Genomic DNA, 25,491 nt, shown 5'->3' with positions numbered 1-25,491 from the left:
ACTGACCGGTAACGGCTACGGTTAACCGAGTAACTTCGGTGCTCCGCTGCCAAGCACATAAACCGATAGAACCGAGAAACTCAACAGTTCTACTCGCTCCGTCCCCAGCTCTAATCAGGAGTGTCCACAATACTATCGACCATTTTAGCACGTGAATCACAGTTGGAGTAATAAAAATTTGGAAACTTTGGGAGTCATGTTCACAACTAATTCGGTTTGGTTCTATTTTTAGAGACGGACAAATATTAGGCCCTAATTATGCGATTGTTGCATGGAAGATATTCAAATCTAGCAGTGAAGTGTCCCGTAATGTCAGTGTTTTGGGCACTCGGAATCCACAGAATAGCTGTTACTCCAGTAGCCGACATGGACCCTAATTGAGGCTTTGAGATAAAAAACGGGATTTGTCTTCAATTTTGGAGTACCCGAGTTGAGAGTGCTCCTATGGGTGATCCTTCATCGTTTTATGCAAAAATGAAAGTTGTCACTTGCGTGGAACATTGTAGAATTCTAGCGTAAGTTGAAAATTGGGACTTATCAAATGACTAGACCCCTTTTTCTATCAAAGTGTTCCACGCGCTTCCAGATTCAGTGTTAAATAGAAATTCCCAGCCTTTATGTGGAAGCTAGAACCATGACTGGAATGATTGTTTTCTGAGAACGTCTGTCAGATGTTTTCCTTTAGTTTGAGGAGTGACGCTGTTTGGAGAACTCTTCAGGTGCGTGAGAGATGTTTTCTTCCCTTCTTCTAGATTTCTCATGTGATGTACGTAGATGTGCATCATTCAGTCGCCTACAGATGTTATAGTGTTGAATACTGGCTTCCCATTCAGCTCTCAGAATTCCAAGACCTCTTACGTTCTTCGATGCATGCAACATGGCATTCGGAATGTCATCTGGGAGGGACAATATTTCCTTGATTACGCTTCTGATAATTTTATCAATATTAAAAAAAAAATTAGGAAATTGGCTGAGTGGAGCGCATTACAAAGGATAAACAAGACCTGGTCATATATATTCGTTAATTATTTTCATTTTTAGTCTGGTTTTAACAATATGTATCGAACGAGTTTATTGAGGTCACGTGACAAATTAGTTATAATTTTCTTTTTATCTAACAGCCAGTCAACACCCAGGTATTTGATGCTTTCTGACTTGTTCTTCAAACTTTGAATAACAGACCCACGTAATGATGTAAGTTCTCCTGGCAATAGTTTTCTTTTTTTAATTGTAATACATTTACTTTTGTTGGGATTAATTTCAAGGCCTATTTCTGCTAGCTTACTCTCTGGCAGATTGATGAGTTCAACTACTGATCTCTCGTCTTTTCCGATTAAAGCCAAATCATCTGCAAATGCAAATGCATTTACGCAAGGCAGGTCAGTGTTAACAGGATAACCGTACTGCTTACTGATGTCACAATCCGTCAGATTTTCTAGTAATTACATAATCTAATGCCAAATTGAATAATATAGGTGACAATGGAGAACCTTGCGGAACACCACGCTTTACTCTGACTGGTTTACTTTTAAATATATTTGTTTCTACTTGTAGTGTGTTGTCTATTAACAAGGATTTAATTATTCAGAATAAATTTTTTGGAATAGTTGATTTCCTACGAGCTCGTAAAATGTGTTCATGTCCAATCGAATCAAGAGCTTTCGAAACGTCCAAAAATATAATGCAGTAATTCTTTTTCAACTTAGCAGATTTAAGACATCCATTAACTAAAGAAGCGTTAATATGTGTTCCTGGCAAGTTTACAAATCCTCTTTATTGAGTATTTAGGATAACGTAAGAACGAAGTTTTGAATCAAAAACTCGTTCAATAATTTTTCTAATTACTGAAAAGAATGAAATAGGTCTCCACTCCTTGATGACATTAACATCTCCTCCTTTGTATATTACAATTGTTCGTGCGGACTTCAGTGACTTAGGAACATAGTTAAAATGGAGAATAGTATTCACCAATAATGATAGAAACCTCTCACTTTTTAAATGTCTTAAGACACGAACAGATATTTTATGCGGACCTGGAGATGTGTCTGCTTTAATTTTGTATAAAGCTTTATGAATATCCTCTACACTCACTATTATGTCTTCTGGAACAGTTTCAATATTTACATCACCATGAAGAGGAGAGTTGTCGTTTGTTGTACTAAATACATTTTCAAAATGATCAATTATTATATTTAAAGGGATTTTACAAATTTCCTTTTTATTTAAATTATTCAAAATTTGTCGAGCTACTTTACGTCTCTGATTGTAAAAATTGTATTGAGTGAGTTCATATTCATACTTCTGTTTATTCAGAGCTCTTTGCCGTTTGGATTTTCTATTTGGGTTTGCCGATGATTTATAACTATGCTTGCTTATGCTCTTACTTACTTTGCGAGCTTTGTAATATTTAACTGCAGGATGTTGCGGTCCAGGCAGATCATAAATTTCATTGCAATAAAGTCAAAAACATTCTGTGACAGTGTTTCAAAATCTTCAATGTTTTCTTCGGACTTTATTTTAATAATTTTTTCTTCCCATTCAGACATAGGACTTGACCGCCGATCGTCTTCAGAATTAGCAGATGAGTTCTCTGTGAAAGTTCCGTCATTAGGCAGGTTTCCAGTAGACTCAAGAAGTATATGATCTGATACGGAATGCTGATTCGTAACTGGTGCGTTTTGTATAAGAAGAGTAATTGCAATAGTACCGGTATTATTTTGACCAGGTTGGCTGGAAGTCGATGGAGAATTTAGTATTATCTGCTGGGAGGTGGTTGAAGAATAATGTTCAACTACTTCATACCTTTGATATTCAGGATGCGCCTTTCCTAAATGTATGTTAACACCTGCAGTAGACTTGAATATCGTCTTACACACAGGGCATTCAGCAGCAACTACATTTATATTTTCATTAGAGGACATGAAATCACAAAATTATGAAGTAATTATTATATTATTCATATCCAAACTACTAAGTGTAGCAAATAAGTCTGGAATGATGACTTCATACTCATTAATTGTGTAGAATGAGTAGATATATTGATTTAGAATCAGTAATAATAAATAATTTTCCAATAGTGTATAAGTATGTACTTATTTCTAAAGACTGGATGGTAACCAGGCAGAATCAACAACTGATGGTGATGATGATGTTGATGATGATGATGATGATGATGATGATGTTGATGATGATGATGTTGATGATGATGATGATGATGATGTCTTCACAATAAAATTATTACAATCCTGCATCACAAAAATTCAAATTCACATTCCTAATACTCGTGCATGAACACGAACACAATATAATATAATATAATATAATATAATATAATATAATATAATATAATATAATATAATATAATATAATAAAACACACGCACTATGTACAGAGAAATAGTGACAGACCATAAATTCAACCTGTTACGAATTAAAGTCTAAAAATTCCTCGGGATATGATGAAATTACAAGTAAAATATTTTGTGTAGCCTACTTTTTTTCAATTTCTTGGTTTAACATAAGAAAGATATAACATAATATAATATAATATAAATAATATAATATAATATAATATAATATAATATAATATAATAAGAAAGAATGATTACCATTTTAAAATTATTTGCTGTTTTTATGTAAGCATGTTTTTAGATCAAGAAGGGGACATGTCAGCAGTTTTCAAACCTATTTTTCTATATTCCGTTTTCTAAAAAAATAAACTCCTTATGGACAAGTAGATGTGGCCAAGTGCAAGGTAACAACACTAAAAACAAGCAAGCACAATGCAGTTTGTGAAGTTTTTTGTGTTTCCTCAAAATGATTCTGAATGACTAGTCCCGTTTTTTATCTCAATGCCTAATTCACGTAAACCGAATTAAAAAATGTAGGCCTATTTACGAAACTAGATGAATTTTCGAAATGCATCGTCCAACGTGTTGTGTAGAAGCAATATTCCATCGCAGTATCTGTCCTACAGTGGATGAATATAAAATTATATTACGCAGTTAGTGAAGGAGGATCCTACATTTCCACATGTAAGAACTATGCGTTGTAACTTCTTCAAAGGGTCTCTAAGTTTTCCTTCCAGTAAAATCTTAGAAAGTGTTAGTATGGAATATTCTTAGTAAAAATGTTCATGTAAATATGTGTTCAATTTTCAATGGTGTGCAGATACAGTTGTTTGAATGTTACGCATAATAAACCTTACAACTGACAAGGAGAGACATATTTTGTATTTAAGTTTTCCATTAATATTATGTTTAATGCTGTTATAGAGTAATTTCAAGCCACTACACCAGTAGCTGCGCAACCGGTCAAATAGAACATTGCGCACGACGCCATTTCTGTGGCAGCTCAAATTAGCAGACCAATAAATTTATAGCTACAAAATGTCACAAATATAAGTATCCGGGCCCTTAATATTGCATGCCAATATAATAAGAGTCAAGTTACACTAAAATAATTAATAACTACACAATACGATTCATAAAACCAATACAATTGGATTGCGTTGCATTAATAAAGTTTCATACGAAGACCTATCAGCTGCAGTTGAAGAAATAAAGTAGGCACAGTACATACTCTTATATAGAATTTTATATTACGATATTTTTGACGAAACTAACTATCCTCTTGATATTCATATATTAAATACTATAACAAACGTTATTGTAACAAAGTGACAGAACAAACGGATATGAGTTAAGAAAATTAGGCCTACTGGTTTTACATCTTGATTACACAACTTTTAACACTGTATCACTTCGGAATATGTATGATAAGATTTTCCTGTGTTAAACTTCAACGTACCTCGTTTACATGTTTCGATCTATTTATGGGTCATCCTCAGAACTGAGGACATATTCCGAAGCCCTACTGGTTTACTAATTACTTTCTGTCATAAAATAATAATAACAATATTTAAATAATAATATTAATAATAATTTAGGCCTATTATTATTATTATTATTATTATTATTATTATTATTATTATTATTATTATTGTAGAATAATGTAGCTCTCTTTATTAAATCAAGCATAACTTCTGAAAAATTGCTGTTTACAATGTCATGCACATTTTCGTTAATCAATTTTTTCCTTCAGTTCTTTAGTCAAGCTTTTAAGTCAGATATTAATCTGTTGATTCTTTTTCTGTAACTCATAATCCATCAGTGGCGTACGCAGAATATTGTCAAGGGGGGAGGTTATATTTACATTATCGGTATTTTAAATTTTGTGTATTATTATTATTATTATTATTATTATTATTATTATTATTTTAGGTATATTTATTAATATTGCACTATGTTCTAATAGAACATAATCATGAATGTCCTTATAAAATCTTAAAAAAATATGTTTTTCACAAGCATCCAATTTTTAACAAATTTTAACTTCTGTTTAATTTTGTACAATAAAAAATATTTGTGTCATTATTATACTTACACAATAATATATATATATATACAGTTATAGATCCTAATATTTGTATATGATAGGTAAGACACTATACTTTGTATAATATGAAAATCCATGCAACAATCATATATTGAAATAAATTGAATTATTGACACAATAATGAACATGGAACTCATCAAGGATAAAGACTGAAACTGGCATTATGAATATATTGAAGGAGAGATAGGAGGACTGTGCCTTATGTCGATAAAGATTTTGTTACTCTGACAGTAAAAAAATGAGAGAAGTGAAAACGATTATGGATAAAAAAAATACTCAAAGATGTCATTTTTTTAAGTACTCCCCTGTCTTCCATTAATCTCAATCTTTTCTTGGGACTGAGCGTGTAATTGTGTTCCGAAATAATAGGCTAATATCAGAGACGTGTGAACAGTTCGCAGTAACAGTTACATTGTTTGGTTCTGCGACTCCAGTACTTCTATTCGTAAAGAAATGCTACCAAATATAAAGTTCAAGTTTATCGCGACAGTACTGCTTTTTTCTTAGGATTGAGCTGGAAATAACACTCATTTTATTATTACAAAGCCTCTGTCATATTATAAAAAGCACCAATATGTTCGCCAAAATAGTTTTAGTGTTAATTTTTCTTGCCATACGCTGATAGAATAATTCAATATACATGGAAGTGCTATTTAGTGTTCGGATTAACTGAACTAGATACATTTAAATATCGGCATTTAGGAATGAAAAGTGATATTGGAGCCATTTCTGAAGAGATTTGTGCAGTTATAATCTTGACGTTCTACAAGAATGCATCATTATGATAGATTCATCAAATACACACTGGATACCCCTATCACAACCAGCTGCTAAATGCCACACTTGCCACAATGATGACGATGCGCGAACGGATTCAATTTTGCACAGCACAGCAGCGCTCACTGTGCGTCTAGGTAAGTAACTATAACGTCATTGTGTAATTCTGTTTACATGAATACTAAACACATAATTAAAGGAATGTTCGTGATTCTTGTTATTAAGTTCATCGAGCAAAAAAGAAAATTCGAATATACTTTATGTCCAGCAGTGGGCCTAAATGTATTTATGTAGGCCTACTTCATTAATATTAGATATTAAATGATAAGAATGAAAGTTCCAGTATGTAACAATTTTTCCCCTACTGACAAAAAACCAATGAATAGCTACAAGTTCAACTCTTACACTGAACAGTAACTGGGATATGAATGGAGGTCAGGGATTTGTTCTGCTTGATTGGAGGTACTGCTGCTCGAGATTGCGCGAGGTGCGATGTCGCTTACGATAGCGAATGAACTACAACTTCGGGTGTTTCCGCTCTCCATTCGGGTATAGCACCAGATATCTGGAGCTTCCGAATTTTCCATATTGCATTTCTCTGTTCTTCTGTTATGTGTTAGTCGAACTCCTTTTTTCCCCTTCGTTCCGAAAGAGCAAGCTGGAACTCTGGACTGGAAGAGCAGTTAAGGTACGATCACACGTCGCTACTTTTGCTGCGCAACTTTTGTACTGCAGCTGCAAAAGTTGCGTGTCGTGTTCACACGTAAGCCAAAAGTAGCGCGCTGCACGCTAATTTTCGTGCTGCACAACCCGAGTGCTGCAAAAGTTGCAATTGGAGGTTGCGAGTCTGTTCACACACAAGGCGCTACTTTTGCAGCCGCAGTCATGCTGCAGGTTTTCATCTCCGTGTTGACTTCTCAATATACATTTTGTGGTTATGTTCGCATTATTAAGAAACTCATGCGAAAGCTTACTTATCTATCATTTGTTTTTCTGTCCTAACTAGTATCCAGAAATTAGCATTATTTTTACTGTAAAGCTTTTAAAAACGCCTATATATACTTAAATGACAACCAACAGCATATTCACGTAATCAATGTTGGCAACCCTCCTGTTTGAAACTACTCTACGAAAAATTAAAAAAAAAAAAATAATAATAATTATATCGTCAGAAATATACTCAGACTGTGTTGTGCATTTAGTAACTGTTACAAATAACTTATTTTCATCACATCTAACATTAAAATATATCCAAACAATAAAATTATCATTGGCACATTTGGGTGGCAACACTGGTCGCAACCGCAGCAAAAGTTTCAACAAAAACGATATCAAAAATGCTGCGGCTGCAACCCTGAGAACCCTGTGCACACGTCGCTACTTCTCAGCTGCGCGCAGCATGAAAAAGTAGCGGGCAGCAGGTTCGGCAGCCGCTACTTTTCGGGTTGCACCGTTGTTCACACTTCGCAGTACGAGAGTTGCGCAGTTTTTTGTACTGCAGCGCTGCAAAAGTAGCGACGTGTGACCGTACATTTAATAATACTGGTATAAGAGCATGATCACTTCACTGGATCATCTTTCAAGCGACGATGGAATGGAACTCCACCTCCACATCATGTGCCCTCCACAAATCATGAATCCATACATTTTCCTCTTCTCTCGCTTTTGTAACACAGGGTAGGACGCACAAGCTATGACGACTTCCTCGACTGTACCCATGATTACAACTAGCCAAGAAGAAGTATGTAAATTGCAAAATATGAGAAGAAAGTGTCCGCATACAGCCGCGGCATAGTTTCTCGTGTAACCGACGACACACGACACAGTCCCCGAATAGTCCTCGTGGAGGCACTGTACAGTAGGCCTACCCTACGTGAAAACCGACGTTGATAGAACAAAGCGGTCTGCGAACATGATGTCAGAAGATACATCAACCAACATCTACGTAGCCATAAACATAAAGATGGCTTTATGATTCTGGCTTTGGGCAAAAATATCCGTTCTTTATGGTGAGGCGTGATGGTGATAGAGTATAGACAAAGCGATAAAATTGCAGTTTGAAAGTCATATTTAGTTTCAGATAAGTTGGTAATTATAATAGAAAAGGTTATATGATTTCAGTCAGCAACTTATCGAGGTGTAAGTACAGAATGAATTCTGTCACATCACATTAAATTACATATTTCACACATCACATTAAGTTATATTTCACAAATATTTTCGACTTATATAAAAGTCATCTTCAGGTGACACAATAAAGCAAACAGAATTGAACACAGGTGATGGCTATACAATAAGTGAACACATATATGCGTTACAAAACATGCATGCTCATTATGAAAGAGCATAAATGTGGCTCTAAATCACAACAGCATACACCTATAATGAGTTAAAATAATCTTGTAAAAATGTTGTGTGACTAATAACAAACTGTGTACCAATTTTTTAAATTAAATTTAAAAATATTTAAAAGTTTACAACGACGGAATGTATCCATATTTAATGCAATGTTCAAACAGGCAAAGTCTTTGAGATATGGATATTGCACATGTATTTTCAATCGCTCGTAGCGATGAGTTGCAAAAATATCTGAAATTAACCAAAAAGATGTTTGTATGTAATGTAATTTGAAAAAAGTAAAATCATGACTAATGCTTTATATTAATACTCGCAACACGTAAGAGGCTGATGTATCCAGATGTTGATGCCATCTCATTGCTGCGCTAAAAATAAAATTTCAGCTAGTTAAGCTCTTTGTGCGTAACATACTGAGCAATACCGTCAACGTTTTTGCGCAAATGACTGCTTGTCGGCATTAAAAAAGAAAATTTATGAACAAAAATTTTCTTCACCACGTACCAAATCAGAAGCAATAATTACATACATACATTACATATGTATGTATGTATGTATGTATGTATGTATGTATGTATGTATGTATGTATGTATGTATGTATGTATGTATGTATGTATGCATGCATGCATGTATGTGTGTACTCACTCCACAGTTTTCAACTGAGTTTCCTAAGTGCAACTGCTGCGGTTGTTTGAACGAGTTACGTGATCTATGAGTACGAACAAGTGAGAATCAATACATTTCTGTGAATTATACTTCAAATTCTAATTAATTTTCCCCCAGATCTAGCAGTTTAATGTGCGTGAGTGCGTGTGCGTGTGTCTTTTAATTCATTGTGAATAAAGTGAGTATGCTTCTTGGAAAACAAATTAGACTATGGAAGTAAGTAAGCGCTAACAGTTTAGGGCTACCTCGACCCAAAATGGACATCTGTCTATTAGTCCCCATTGAAGTGACGGGACGGGCCGGGTACTGTCCTCACACGCAGGCAGCTTAGGTGGGCCCTATTTACGGGCACTGGAAATTGGAAAATTGCACTGGAAAATAATAACTACTGCCCAGCTTACCTTGCAACCTGCACTGGGAAGCGCATAATCCCAAATGTTGATATTTTAGGCACGGACTGTATTTTCGCATTGCAATTTCCAAGCAAAAATTGTACACCTCCATTTCATTTTACTTCAGTAACACAAAAATATTAAAAATCGTCCATACGTAATACCCTAGATCATATATGTAACAGATAGGTCGGCCTTATAGGCTTTGACGTTAACAACTTTTGTCAGGTTTACTACGCTGCCATCTAGTTGTTATATAAGGAGTTACGTCATAATTCCCATTTGAATTGCATTAGCGACTGTACTGCCATCTCGTGTTCGTTTACGGCGGACGGGTGGCGATTATGGCGATTGTTCTCTTCAAAATGCTGCTGATTTTAACATAACCATGAGTTATCTGTTACATATATGATCTAGAGTAATACCTAGAAAAATTCTTCAATAAAATTAATTTCCCTCCGATATCACAAAAATATTAAAAATCGTCCATACGCAGTAGCTAGAAAAATTCTTCAATAAAATTAATTTCCCTCCGATATCATAAAAATATTAAAAATCGTCCATACGTAGTAGCTAGAAAAATTCTTCAATAAAATTAATTTCACTCCGATATCACAAAAATATTAAAAATCGTCCATACGTAGTAGCTAGAAAAATTCTTCAATAAAATTAATTTCCCTCCGATATCACAAAAATATTAAAAATCGTCCATACGTAGTAGCTAGAAAAGTTCTCCAATAAAATTAATTTCACTCCGATATCATAAAAATATATAAAATCGTCCATACGTAGCAGCTAGAAAAATTCTTCAATAAAATTAATTTCCCTCCAATATCACAAAAATATTAAAAATCGCCCATATGTAGTAGCTAGAAAAATTCTTCAATAAAATTAATTTCCCCCCGATATCACAAAAATACTAAAAATTGTCCATACGTAGTAGCTAGAAAAATTCTTAAATTAATTTCACTCCGATATCATAAAGATATTAAAAATCGTCTATACGTAGTAGCTAGAAAAATTCTTCAATAAAATTAATTTCCCTCCGATATCACAAAAATATTAAAAAATCGTCCATACGTAGTAGCTAGAAAAATTCTTCAATAAAAATAATTTCCCTCCGATATCACAAAAACATTAAAAATCGTCCATACGCAGTAGCTAGAAAAATTCTTCAATAAAATTAATTTCACTCCGATATCATAAAAATATTAAAAATCGTCCATACGCAGTAGCTAGAAAAATTCTTCAATAAAATTAATTTCCCTCCGATATCACAAAAATATAAAAAATCGTCCATACGTAGTAGCTAGAAAAATTCTTCAATAAAATTAATTTCCCTCCGATATCACAAAAATATTAAAAATTGTTCATACGTAGTAGCTAGAAAAATTCTTAAATTAATTTCACTCCGATATCATAAAGATATTAAAAATCGTCTATACGTAGTAGCTAGAAAAATTCTTCAGTAACATTAATTTCCCTCCGATATCATAAGAATATTAAAAATCGTCCATACGTAGTAGCTAGAAAAGTTCTTCAATAAAATTAATTTCACTCCGATATCACAAAAATATTAAAAATCGTCCATACGTAGTAGCTAGAAATATTCTTCAATAAAATTAATTTCCCTCCGATATCACAAAAATATTAAAAATCGTCCATACGTAGTAGCTAGAAAAATTCTTCAATAAAATTAATTTCCCTCCGATATCACAAAAATATTAAAATCGTCCATACGTAGTAGCTAGAAAAATTCTTCAATAAAATTAATTTCCCTCCGATATCACAAAAATATTAAAAATCGTCCACATGTAGTAGCTAGAAAAATTCTTCAATGAAATTAATTTCCCTCCGATATCAGAAAAATATAAAAAATCGTCCATACGTAGTAGCTAGAAAAATTCTTCAATAAAATCAATTTCACTCCTATATCATAAAAATATTAAAAATCGTCTATACGTAGTAGCTAGAAAAATTCTTCATTAAAATTAATTTCTTTCCGATATCATAAAAGTATCAAAAAACCGTCCATACGTAGTAGTTAGAAAAATTCTTCAATAATATTAATTTCACTCAGATATCATAAAAATATTAAAAATCGTCCATACGTAGTAGCTAGAAAAATGTTTCAATAAAATTAATTTCCCTCCGATATCACAAAAATATTAAAAATCGTCCATACGCAGTAGCTAGATAAATTCTTCAATAAAATTAATTTCACTCCGATATCATAAAAATATTAAAAATCTCCCATACGTAGTAGCTAGAAAAATTCTTCAATAATATTAATTTCACTCAGATAACATAAAAATATTAAAAATCGTCCATACGTAGTAGCTAGAAAAATTCTTCAATAAAATTAATTTCACTCCGATATCACAAAAATATTAAAAATCGTCCATACGTAGTAGCTAGAAAAATTCTTCAATAAAATTAATTTCACCCCGATATCACAAAAATATTAAAAATCGTCCATATGTAATACTTAGTATGAATTGATTAATTAACTCATTTCATTTCAATGTCATGAAAATATTAAAAATGGTACGTACGTAACACTTAGTATAAATTGTTCCATAAAATTCATGTTTATTATTTTTAACTTTACTTAGCAGAATAATAGCAAATGCTTTTGACAAATGCAAAGCGGTCAATGTGACCCTACTCATAAGAACTGATTTGCATAGATAGGAAGTTCATACCAAAACAGTAGATTTCAATTGAGTACAGCGAGGAGTATAGATGTCACCCGCGTCTCGCCCTGCTCGAGCTCGCTACGGACGATACGCAGATCACATAAACAAAACAGTTTCATTCTGTGGAGCTGTATACAGTCGTGAAAAGTTTGAAGGATATTGTTAATTTATATTAATATTTTAGGTTCTAAATAAACTGAGCTATTTTGTTATTATTGTATTATTTACGTGTTATTAATATTATGCATGATTCCAAAAAAGTAAACTCATGTGTTATTAAATAAGTACGCAAACAGGAGTATGTAAAACGTTTATTTTTTCCCGGTTTATTGTTCGTTACCCACCTCACTTGATGATATGCGTCAGAGGAAGAACGATTATTGTTTGTATGCATCTGCGGTCTGACTAGTGTAATATGTAGCTATACCTGGTTTGGTTTATCTTGTCTCAGTAGCAATAAAACCAAGTCCCTTTGAATGAGGGTGGAGATTATAGGAGGGTTGTAAATTTTCAAAATTCCTTTCAAAATCTTGTTATTGTACAGGCTACCGGAACTCATTTTCTTGAAAGACAAGCTCAGTGACGGAACTACACAGTAGGAAGAAAGATATTTTGATATTTTATTTTGTGCTACAGAATGTATCAACTAGTCCCTTCCGCCACTGGATGGATGGACGGCATCGCTCCACTCCCCCATCGCATAACAACACAGACGAAGTAAGACATATTATCTCCTTTCTCTATCTTTTCACAGTGAGACAAGATACATCACAGGCTTTAGTCAGCGATATATGCAATGGAGGGGGAAAGGAACTGGCCACCCTACCCCATTGTCTCCTGGCCTAGTTGCCTCATAAGTGGTGCCTTCTTGGTATCATTCGTGGAGTTCAGACCTATTTTCGGACAGTTGACTACACAACAACAAATGTTGGTTGAAAGACAAGTTTATTTACCAGCGTCAATATTTTTGTTTGTTTTGCTGGTCTGTTGACGTCTCGTGCTGCTGTGCTACTATGCATTCATAATACACGTCACTGTTCGTTAACAGAAAACCACAATTTAAGTCACACAGAGTTAGTGTGCACTCAATGTTGGTTGCTTGACGGTTATAAGCCCACTTTGAGGTCTGTGGATATAGGGGGAAAAATTGGATCGGTGTCTGGTAGAGTTCCCGGGTAGCTCAGTTGGGAGAGCGTTGGTACGTTTAACCAAAGGTCCCGGGTTCGATGCCCGGCCCCGGAACAATTTTTCCCTCGAAATTATTCAAATCAACTTTACAGAGAGTTATACCTGAAAGCTTGATTTGCATAATACACGTCACTGTTCGTTAACAGAAAACCACAATTTAAGTCACACAGAGTTAGTGTGCACTCAATGTTGGTTGCTTGATGGTTGTCAACCCACTTTGAGGTCTGTGGATATAGAGGGAAAAATTGGATCGGTGTCTGGTAGAGTTCCCGGGTAGCTCAGCGTTGGAACGTTTAACCAAAGGTCCCGGGTTCGATGCCCGGCCCCGGAACAATTTTTCCCTCTAAATTATTTCCCTCGAAATTATTCTACTATGCATTCGATTGCGTTACAGTCCATGTTCATTCAACATCAGAATTACGATACGAACTTCCTAGCTGTCATCACAATAGAAATGAAAATTTTCCTTGATAATAAATTATGGGTGCAATATTATGTGCCACATACAACATACACTATTAGATTCACAAATTTGTTTTTCACCTGATGATAGTAACAAATACTGTATCAAATTTCAGATTTGCTCCAATAACGTCTTCTGACGTTTACGAATATTTTCAGAGTAGGCCTACAAACATTGCTTCTTTTTGGTACATGAAAGGAGTATTTTTTTTTTTTTTTTGATAAAATGAAAATGTTTACTGTTATCTGTTATAATGAGGCTAGACTCATACTTACTTACTTACTTGCTTACGTACTTACTTACTTACTTACTTACTTACTTACTTACTTACTGGCTTTTAAGGAACCCGGAGGTTCATTGCCGCCCTCACATAAGCCCGCCATCGGTCCCTATCTTGAACAAGATTAATTCAGTCTCTATCATCATATCCCACCTCCCTCAAATCCATTTTAATACTATCTTCCCATCTACGTCTCGGCCTCCCCAAAGGTCATTTTCCCTCTGGCCTCCCAACTAACACTCTATATGCATTTCTGGATTCGCCCATACGTGCTACATGCCCTGCCCATCTCAAACGTCTGGATTTAATGTTCCTAATTATGTCAGGTGAAGAATACAATGCGTGCAGTTCTGTGTTGTGTAACTTTCTCCATTCTCCTGTAACCTCATCCCTCTTAGCCCCAAATATTTTCCTAAGCACCTTATTCTCAAACACCCTTAACCTATGTTCCTCTCTCAAAGTGAGAGTCCAAGTTTCACAACCATAAAGAACAACCGGTAATATAACTGTTTTATAAATTCTAACTTCCAGATTTTTTGACAGCAGACTGGATGATAAAAGCTTCTCAACCGAATAATAACAGGCATTTCCCATATTTATTCTGTGTTTAATTTCCTCCCGAGTATAATTTATATTTGTTACTGTTGCTCCCAGATATTTGAATTTTTCAACCTCTTCAAAAGATAAATTTCCAATTTTTATATTTCCATTTCGTACAATATTCTCATCACGAGACATAATTATATACTTTGTTATTATTATTATTATTATTATTATTATTATTATTATTATTATCATTATCATTATTACTAATTTATTGTTTTCTTGTTCATATTCTTCATTTCCCTGAAGGTGTAATAGTAGAAGAGTCATCGTCAATGTAATAATATAAATAGGTACAATGTGTCAGTATTAAAAAGATTAAAAACTGAAGAAAAATAACATTCAACTATAATATTGCATTATTTTATGAAAATTCATTCATATTGTAAAAAATATTGTTTTAATCTTGTAGTGTAGGCTTTCACGGCCGGAGTCTATATTTTTTTGTAGCCATTTCTTAGTCTGAAGTTTGAATTGTCTATCTTTTGAGCCTTTATATTTGTAGGTATCTTATTATATACTTTTATTGCAGTAATTACGTAGCTTATTATGTTTTTTGCAACCTGACAAATGGTACGTTTAGTTGTTCAGTATTTCTGGTTTCATAGTAATGCAGATCTTCTATAATCGTATAATTAGTAATATTATTTTTACGTGCATTGTTGTTGTTGTTTAGTCGACTGCCCGAAGACAGATCTGAACCTCACAAGTGATACCAAGTGATAGATTGTACACTGTCACAAACTTTTCAATTTTGAAAAGAGATCTACATGATAGTCTGGGTGGTGACATTGTTAAAATACGAACTGCCTTTTTCTGCAATAACAGAATGTTTGGAAGATCAGAACTAAGGGCTAAGAATTGTATTGCGCCTCATGCACCTCTGACTTTACTGTTTTCCTCCGACGAGTTTAGCGCTGGGACCTGAGGTATTCTTGCCATCGGTGCGGGGGGTGCAGGTAGATTCTTTTGTTGCTACAGCCAAGCCGAGCCGAGCGGAGTGGGAAGTATTAATCGTCCAAAAATATGCAGTCTTCAGTTTGTAGTAGTGTGTGACTGTGTGCACGTGTTAGGTACTCTATATACGAGTGAAATGTTTTCAGTATGATTGTACTTCCTTCCAGACTGCCGCTGTCATTGTCCCCTCCCACTCCAGTACCGCGCTAGACTAGTCGGAACCGCAATCCTCTCAGCACTAAACTCCTCAGAGGATGACAGTACGTAATTGCGTTGGAGTGGGGTATTTCAGTGTGTTTCGTTCAGCAGCGAACTTTAGTTGATCGGTTACATTACGACCGAATACTGCTATTCGTAACAGGCAACATTCAACGTGCTGTAAAGAAGAATAATAGCAAGATGCCGAGGACGAAATTTGTGACTTAATTTCAAATTTGGAAATTTGTAATAATGATACAGATTTTGAGATAAATAATTCTTGTGTAAAATATTTCAAATATTCCCCCATTGTTTCTGCAGAAGTGGAACGAAGTTTCCCTAGATATAAGGCTGTGTTTTCTAGCAACAGACAATAATAATTATCGTTTGAAAATTTGAAAATGTGGTTTGTTATTCACTGCAACAATATATGAAATGAAAAATTATGTAAAACAAAAACGTAATAATGTTTGTGTTTTATCGGAAGTGGCCCTGACATTGAGCTGATCCCTCATCCGGGGAGGCCCTCCATGTCCTTGTGTGGTCAAAAAAGTATGTATGTGATCCATAGATTAATTCCTCTCCCGACAGGTCGCGGCCCTGTAAGGCCCGGGTGGCGTGGGTCGTATAAATGAACCTAAAACAGGAGGGGTTAAACTACGATAAAGAAGAAGAAGAAGAAGAAGAAGAAGAAGAAGAAGAAAAACGTAATGCACTATCATATTAACATAGTGAAATAATAAGGCTGATACTTGTCAATGTCATGTTAGGTCTATTTTCTACAGACATAAAATAGCATGCAGTCAATGATATTGTGACGAACAGAATAGTTGGAACACGGAATAGGAAAAAATGTAGCAAACAAGATGAAAAAATACTGGATAAACATTATGGATATTGAGCTCTATGTAAAATTTGTGACAATTTCAAATGAGGAAATTTATAATAATGATACAGGTTTTGAAATAGATAATACTTGTGTAAAATATTTTTAAAATGTTCTCATTGTTCCTGCAAAAGTGGAACGAAGTTTTTCTAGATGTAAGGCTGTGTTTTCTAACAACAGGCAATCATTCTCCTTTGAAAATTTGAAAATGTCGTTTGTTGTTCACTGCAACAATATATGAAATGAAAAATTATGTAAAAGAAAAACGTAATACACCATCATATTAACATAGTGAAATAGTAAGACTGATACTTGTCAATGTTATATTAGGTGTATTTTCTACAGACAGAAAATTGTTGCTATACGACTGTTGAACGAAACATATTCTCACTTACTTCCCTAGGGAATAACAGCAAACCTAGTGCAGAGGGAGTGGAAATAGTATATTATACATTATGGGAAAGAAACATATGATTTTCCGCGGAGTACATAATTTACTGAGGGGGAAATGTGTTTCGATCCCGATACTATTTTCTCCAAGGCCGCGACTAAATTGTTGCATTTTATTTTATTCTTCTTTATTGAAGTTTCTTGGAGCTACTTTTATTGAGGGCATATCCACTGATGCAAAGGAAATGTCATAGCAACTTTCTTCTATTTATATTTATTGTATTGTTAGGATTTATGTGTGCAATTCAAAATGGATATACATATAGTTTTGAAGAGCCAAAAGAAATAACGCATGCTGCTAGTGAGGCAGTTGCTGGTTTACTGCCGAAAAAATCCAGAAGGTACAGACACTCGTCTTAAAGAATGGTGTTTATTGAAGAATGTACAAATGTACAGAGACATCATTTTATTTTTACTAACATTTCTAATATTAACCTAGCTATACATGTGGATTAACGATTGAGAATCGGAAACACCGTTTGCTACCCCCTTCCACGATTGGAGTTCGATGATACTGGCGTAAAATACAAACAAATTACTTTACTAGGTATTGGAGGGAAGAAAAGTACGAGTAGTTAATCCATTTACGTAAACTAGGAAATACAATTTTCATTAGGTTTTTGTTTAAAATCAAAACACAGTACAGTATTAACAATAAGTGTTTTTACTCACGAACTGAGTTATCCATGCGAACGTAATCATTATACAGTGTATATTATACTGTCTACAGCACATTAGCGTAAAATATAGAGGATGAAGTTAAATAAAAAAAATAATCATAATATGGATATTTAAACACATTTTAAAAAATGGTAACCGTTCATTTCGATACAGGCTTCAGTTCTTTTGTGCATATTATCGAACTATGGACCACTTTATTTAATTCCAATTACCAGTTTCCTCCTTCGTAGGTCATGTTGAAATAATTCTGTACCTACTCTTTAAAAGAGTGGGGCCTACCTTACGTACTGTAAATTGAATCTTCACTTCTGTCCGATTCGAAAAGATAAAATTACTCAGATATGATATCTGTTGTCCGTCCAAGTGGTTTTGTCGCAGGATCGTAAAGAGGGGGGAAATCACGTGACAGTTAATTACTGAACGAGGCCCTTTTATTTAAGTTATTTTAAACAATTGTATAATATTACGTAGACGTCCAATTCCTGACAGAAATTAGTGTTTTCAGAATAGAGCTAATACAACCCAGCCACTAGCCTTTACAGAGCGGTGAGCAGAAGCAGGTGGGGGAAATCGGGATGCGACGTAGGCAAACGGACGACAGTACCTGTGCGAAAATACGATTCAATATTGAAAGCTCTTTCGTCACTGGAAAACGCGAACATATTTCTGGAGCGTACTATACTCACTAACTCAGTACTGTTTACTGTATGCAGCCTTGGTTCTGTGTGGAGGACAGTTAGAACTTCATTAGTAGAAGGGTGTGAATGAACTACATTCGAAAACTCAGGTACAATAAAAATTGAAGTAAAAATAAAATGATGTCCTTGTATTTAGAAAATATCTTGTTGGTGTATTTCTCGGAAAGAACGAAAGAATAGTCTACAAGTCTTCTATGATAGGGCACAATATTCTATATTAAGATCTTGTTTAATGGTAAATGATAATATTGATATTAGTAAATATGGAAAACTTATTGCATTGTTGAAGAGGAATTCAGTTGGATATCGTGCAAAAAAAAATCTAAAGTATTGTCCAGGGATGATGTTCAAACTTTCTTGTCGAAAGCGGATGACGACGTGTATTTGTTGGTTAAGATAATAATTTTATTAGTATATTATAAATTAAGTTAGATCGCTGTAAACATACTACATGATCTCCCTAGGGAGAAAATGTTACATTTCTCTTCCGCTTTTGGTAACCTAGAAACCGACATTCAGTCACGGCCTTGGAAAAAATATTTATAATCTCTAAAAGCAATTGGAACCTGTGAATCTGAGAAAGATGTAAAAATTATGTTTGTTTATATGTGAAGTTTCGTCGTGAGGAATTTCAACGTGTTTTCATATAATAAGTAAGAGTTCTGTTCGCAAATTTGGTTCTGAGACATAGTAGGCCTACTTGCGCTGATATGCAACTAAAAATGTATGAAAAAGAAAAATAAGATTGTCTTCATATGCAATACAATATGGGAAATTTAGTAAACAGATATATTTAGATATGTTTAATTGAATGGTTTTTAGAAAAACCAATCATAGTCCAAAAACATGAATTTTCAGGAGAAACAAAACACTATCTTGCATGAGTGTTGTTGACACTTCAAGTACTGAAATTCATCATGCTATTTCTTAAGGTGTTGTAGAAACTTGGAAAAACTGAAGTATACATTTATAACTTAAATTGTATCATAGAAATACATGTGTAAATGCAGGTAACTGTGGACAATGGAAGTCAGTGGCGTAGCGTGGCAATATAGTCTGGGTTGACTATATTAAAAAGTTGTCGACACTCAATTTTTGTTTTATTTACGGTACAAACTAGAAGCAATATATACAATATAAGTGAGTATCTACCACATTCTATTAATTTCAAAGAAATTAATCATTTTTTAAAATCATGATATACTCAATCCTATTAATATTCTATTTTAAAATCTTAGATCACTTGATGATGATGATGATGATGATGATGATGATGATGATGATAATGATGATGATGATGATGATGATGATGATGATGATGATGATGATTAGATCTACAACTAGTCAGTACAAATTTCAGTACTTACTGTATACCAAGTTATTAAGCATCAAGCTAACAAAATTGTATCTGTGCAAGTGGATGAAACATTGGATATCTCATGCAAGCTTCTTTAATTTATCTCTGAATCTGTTCATTTAGAACTGACGTGATAATCTTAATCAGTTCGTTCTGGATATCTGGCGAAATGCCTTTGACACAAGAAGAAGAAGAAGAAGAAGAAGAAGAAGAAGAAGAAGAAGAAGAAGAAGAAGAAGAAAAGTGGTCCTTCATAAATTCTTCTTCTTGTATAGTAGGCTATAGTCTAACAATTCTAAAAAATTACCCTTATTTTTTGACTCCAACCCTTCTCCGTTTCCCCTGAAAGCTAGTTCTTGTTTTCCTAAGAACAAGACGACCTAATATTTTGCGATTAGCAGACACTTTTTCATTGTGTTTAATGGCAGACTTGCAGCTTCAGATAAAACATGTTCAGTTCGTGTGACCCTACCCAGCAGTTGAAACGATTCACTATTATGAGTATGTCTTTTAGACGCTTCATATTTGCATGCTTTCCTTTACTTTCTTTACACTTGGTATTCCTTCTTCACTCCACTCTTTTTCGCCCCCAAACAATAGACCTAGACATACAAACCAATACAATTTATTTTTGTATGACTGTCGGTTAACCAATTACATTTCGACCCTCCCAGGTATTGACATTGTAACTCAATTTTTTATGGTTTTGAGTTACGCTAGTTAATATGGTCTTAAATTGTTTCTTTTTCTCCCAGTAGTATCAATGTAGCTCTAAACCTTCCCAATCGTATGTAAAATCTTATTGTTACTATCTGTATACACTGATTTACATGGACATTTTAAAACTTCATTTGCTTCTCCTGAAAAATGGAAGAAAGTGAGTTACAATGTTAATACTTGTGAAGGTCGATTTGTCATATCACGATGTTTGAAACGTTCACTTTGTCTCTTCTAATGCAAGATGATGTCAAGTTTAGGGGCTAGTCTTTTACTTTTTAATTCGCACATTCTTTCCTAAAACAGTGTCGAAAACTGCGTTTTTAAGAATCGTCCATATTTCTAAAACAATTAAAATCGGAATATTTATTTAACAGTTGAAACTTGGTCAGTGAGTGAGGGATATTGGCGTATTCAGCCGACCGTTTCCCACCCTCACTGTCACTTCAAGAGAGCAGGTGTAAAAGACTACTGTCAAAAACAGCATTCAGTCTCAGACGCTGCGTCTTCCTTCAGCTGGCAGGCTAAAATTCAACTCACACTTGTATGAGACTCGGAAGGTTTCAGTCTTTACTCGACTATACTGCCGCATCAAATAATTTTAAGACTACCTAATCACATGGTTCATAAGTTGGACACTATCGTATATATTTTATTTTATATTTTTCGGTCGGTAGACTCAGTCTCAAAGTCTCCCCTGACACTACACCGCTGTGGAATAGAATGTTTTATTTTCGCTGGCAGAGTTAGGCCATAAGGTCTTCTCGTCCACTCAACCAGCCTTAATCAATACAATAGAGACATTTGTATCTAAATTATGAATATTTACAATACACTAAAGATCCTCCAGCAATATTCTTCAGTTAAATTTTAACTAGTACATGTTTATTTAATTTGAGATAAAGCCTATTCGAAAAAGAAATAACTTAATTTTTGAGCTAATGTACAGTAATTCAATTCAGTCTATATTCAATATGCTATGGTGGTTCTAAGAAAAAATACTCAGTTGTGGCTTAAATGTGCCTCTACTTAAATCCTCTTTTTCTTTATTATATCCTGTTTCTTCTCCTTTCGTTGCTTATGTTTCTTCCATGGGGTTACTTCTGCACCATAAGATGACTCCATAAATAATACAAAATTCAAGTGCTAAAGTATTTTTCTCTGAGGTGGTTTTTTCCGCGTACGTAAGAAGCAGTACTGCCAATCTACTACATTTTAAATAGATAAATGTTTGGAGATGATATGAATGGGATAGGCCTATTTGTAAATGATACCATCGACTTGGCTGGACAATGACTATTTTCACAAAAAAAGTATTTGGACTATGGTTGTTTTATGAACCACTGAAAATTTTCGCTCCTATAACATAGGCCTATGGTGTTTTATTCCTAACAACTAATTCAGTAGATGGCCGCTACATTTAAAATTGTATGGATAAATGTTTAAAGATGATATGAATGGGATATTTGTAAATGCTACCATCGTCCTGGCTGGACAATGACTATTTTCACAAAAAAAAAGTCTTTGGACTATGGTTGTTTTATGAAAAACACCGAAAATTTCCGCTCCTATAACATAAGCCTATGGTGTTTTATCCCTAACAACTAATTCAGTAGATGACCGCTACAATACGCGCACCATATGCTTAATATCTCAAATTTGCATTTTTTGGACTATGGTTCTTTAAAAAAAACTTCAATTTAATAACCTAATTAATGTCTATTTTGTTCTTTTTCCTGTATAAAGTATAGCATTATCATGCAAGGAATAAGTTACAACAATATCAAGTACATTTTAACAAAATGATATCTGTCACTTACTATATATTACATATTTGAACCTCGAGTTATCAACACTATGAACTTCATTCAAACTACTGGAAAGCTCTAGATAAGTGTAGGACAATTCTACTTACAATTAATGCGTACTTCAGCGACGCACACGCCGCAGGTTTCGTACGGAAAGGGGTCGACGATTCATTCTTCTCGGATCGCGAAGTAACAATGTTGTTTTCTCGGCACAGAAACCACGCACTTGTAGCCTATTGCTGACACAGAGATGACGCTGGGGGGATCGTGCCTTGCCCATGCGCCGTCGTCGGAAATCATATGATAACATCCACCATGGGGCGTCTCCTAGGGAACTTATACCAATATCAGCTAGGCAGTTGCCATGGTCACCGATCGATCGAGAAGTACAACCCATACACCCACGTGTCTCCGTGTTTTGGTCCAGGGTAAGCTTGAATACACTCCTACGCGAAGCATCATCAACCCAGCCTGTCCGGGTGCAGAAATTCACGATATAACACTAGTTCCATTTTTTGCACAATATTTCACATGCGATGAAAGACAGCAGCATCGATTCGTTACTGTGTATACGTATGATAATGAAGTATTTGTAGTGCTAATGTGTGTTGCAGTATAAATTACAGTACAGCATTAGTAAAAAATATTATTACGTAATATGTCAAAATTTGAGGTAATAAAACCTACGCTAATTACATACATTACCTACGAATTCTGAGCTTTAGAGCGGAGCGAATAAGTAATATTAATCCAATAATAACTTTGTTGTCCCTCTTAGCAAATAATAGCAGTAAAATGTAGCCTATAATATTCCCAGGTGGAATTTGTGGACTTGTGGAAACCTGGGAAACGAGAATGCTGATGCTTTAGCAAAGAAGGGCAGCACTGCTACTTACAGTCTTGTTACTAAATCTACGTATTACTCTGTGAGAAGATTTATTAAATCTACACACTTAGACTTCAACAAACAAAATTTGATAACACAATCTCAAGGGGGAAAAAAATGGAACTCTCTGCATCATAATCCACAGTTAATTCCCGATTTACCACGCAAATCGTCTGTAGCTGCATTTAGATTGGCAACAGGCTATGATTGTTTGGCCAAGCACCTCATAGAATTGGAATATATCAGTCCCCTAACTGCCCATTGTGCAACTCAAACCAAGAAATGGATTCGGAACACCTCAAAATCTGTGCTTCAGTGGCTGACCATGATAATATCTTTGAAAAATATTGGAGTGCAAGAGATCAAATGACTTTATTGTCAAACGCCTGGCATTAGAAAACAACAACAACAATAACAACATATTCCCGGGTAGTTACAGCCAAGGAGAATTTCATCTCAGTTCCTCACGTTACGGCATATCTAGAGAAATGTGTTTCTCTGTATAGGTGTGATTATTGCTTGCAGAAGTTCTGTTCTTTGGATATACTCGGTGAAAACCTTTGCCAGTTGTTACACTTTCTTCTGAAATAATTACAGCTCTTACCAAAAGTTTAAGGATACTCCTCCATAAGTGATGTTTCACTCCTGCTCTTATACTTACGTGATGTTTATACGGGGATCAAATATCTGTGAAAAATGAAGTTTTTACTGCAAACCCAATCTGTCTATCTTTCAAACTGTGGATTACATAACAATTTGTCTGTTGTGAAACTTATTGAATAATTACATATTTAGTATCAAAAAATAAAAAATAATTACTCCACAATGCGTTGACTTAGATTAATGAATTTTGGAATGGAGTTAGATTATCTCCAGTCATTCTTCCACATCCCAATAATCTGCGACTTCATGTCCACACTCACTGAATTTTGACCTATTTTCATTTTTTCAAGGAAAAAAATCCAACCTTTCCACACTTGTAACAAACTCCACAGCTGATTAATAAAAATGGACGGAATAAGCTGATTGACCATTGTTACCAACTCACAATGTTATTATGTAAATGGCAATGGCGGATCCGGGTCTGTTTACAGTGAATTTCAAGCTCAAGAGAATTTTAGAAAATAGCAATTTTTCCTAAAGGAAAAACAAAACAATCTGGAATACAATGCCTGCACGAACTGTCACAATTTTTTTAAACAAAAAGAAATAATTGCACAAGAAGTCTTTCAGATATGTCTAACTCTATCCTAAAATTTACAGATCTAAGTCACCCCATTCTGGAGTAATTAATTATTTTTCTACAAAATATGTAATTTTTCAACAAGCTTCATAACAGACAAATTGTTATATTATCCACAGTTTGGAAGACAGACAGATTGGATTTGCAGTACAAACTTCACTTTTGACAGGCATTTGTTCCCTGTATAAACACCAGGGGGTTTCACATAAGTATAAGGACAAGAGTGAAATATAACTTATGGAGTGGCGTCCTTGAACTTTTGGTAGGAGCTATATTACAGACCCAATTTTGACTCACTTTTCAATTTACTATTATTATTATTATTATTATTATTATTATTATTATTATTATTATCATCATTATTATTATTATTATTATTATTATTATCATCATTTTCTTCTTCTTCTTCTTCTTCTTCTTCTTCTTCAAAATGGCTCATGTATGATAGATCTACTATTAAAACATTCTGCTGCCGACTCAGAGTTGCGATCGGGCGCGGGTTCGATGCCCGCTTGGGCTGATTACCTGATTGAGTTTTTCCGAGGTTTTCCACAACCGTAAGGCGAATGTCAGATAATCTATGGCGAATCCTCGGCCTCATCTCGCCAAATACTATCTCGTTATCACTAATCCCATCGACGCTAAATAACCTAGTAGTTGATACAGCGTCGTTAAATAACTAATAATAATAATAATAATAATAATAATAATAATAATAATAATAAAACAT

The 25,491-nt window shown here is 34.4% G+C and overlaps 1 protein-coding gene across 2 annotated transcripts in view; it reads right to left on the bottom strand.

The window, feature by feature from the left end:
- The window catches only part of LOC138710481 (golgin subfamily A member 6-like protein 22), a 187,050-nt gene extending 164,144 nt beyond the window's left edge, over positions 1–22,906 (bottom strand). For both annotated transcript variants that reach the window (XM_069841406.1, XM_069841405.1), the window contains exon 1: positions 22,740–22,906. The gene's annotated coding sequence lies outside the window, so the exon portion shown is untranslated. The remainder of the gene's footprint in view (positions 1–22,739) is intronic.
- Between the last annotated feature and the right edge of the window lie 2,585 nt (positions 22,907–25,491).

This window comes from Periplaneta americana, chromosome 12 (assembly GCF_040183065.1).
Source record: "Periplaneta americana isolate PAMFEO1 chromosome 12, P.americana_PAMFEO1_priV1, whole genome shotgun sequence".
Classification (NCBI taxonomy): Eukaryota; Metazoa; Arthropoda; class Insecta; order Blattodea; family Blattidae; genus Periplaneta; species Periplaneta americana.
Note: the sequence above shows the minus strand (reverse complement) of the source record. Positions and strands in the feature narration are given on the sequence as shown.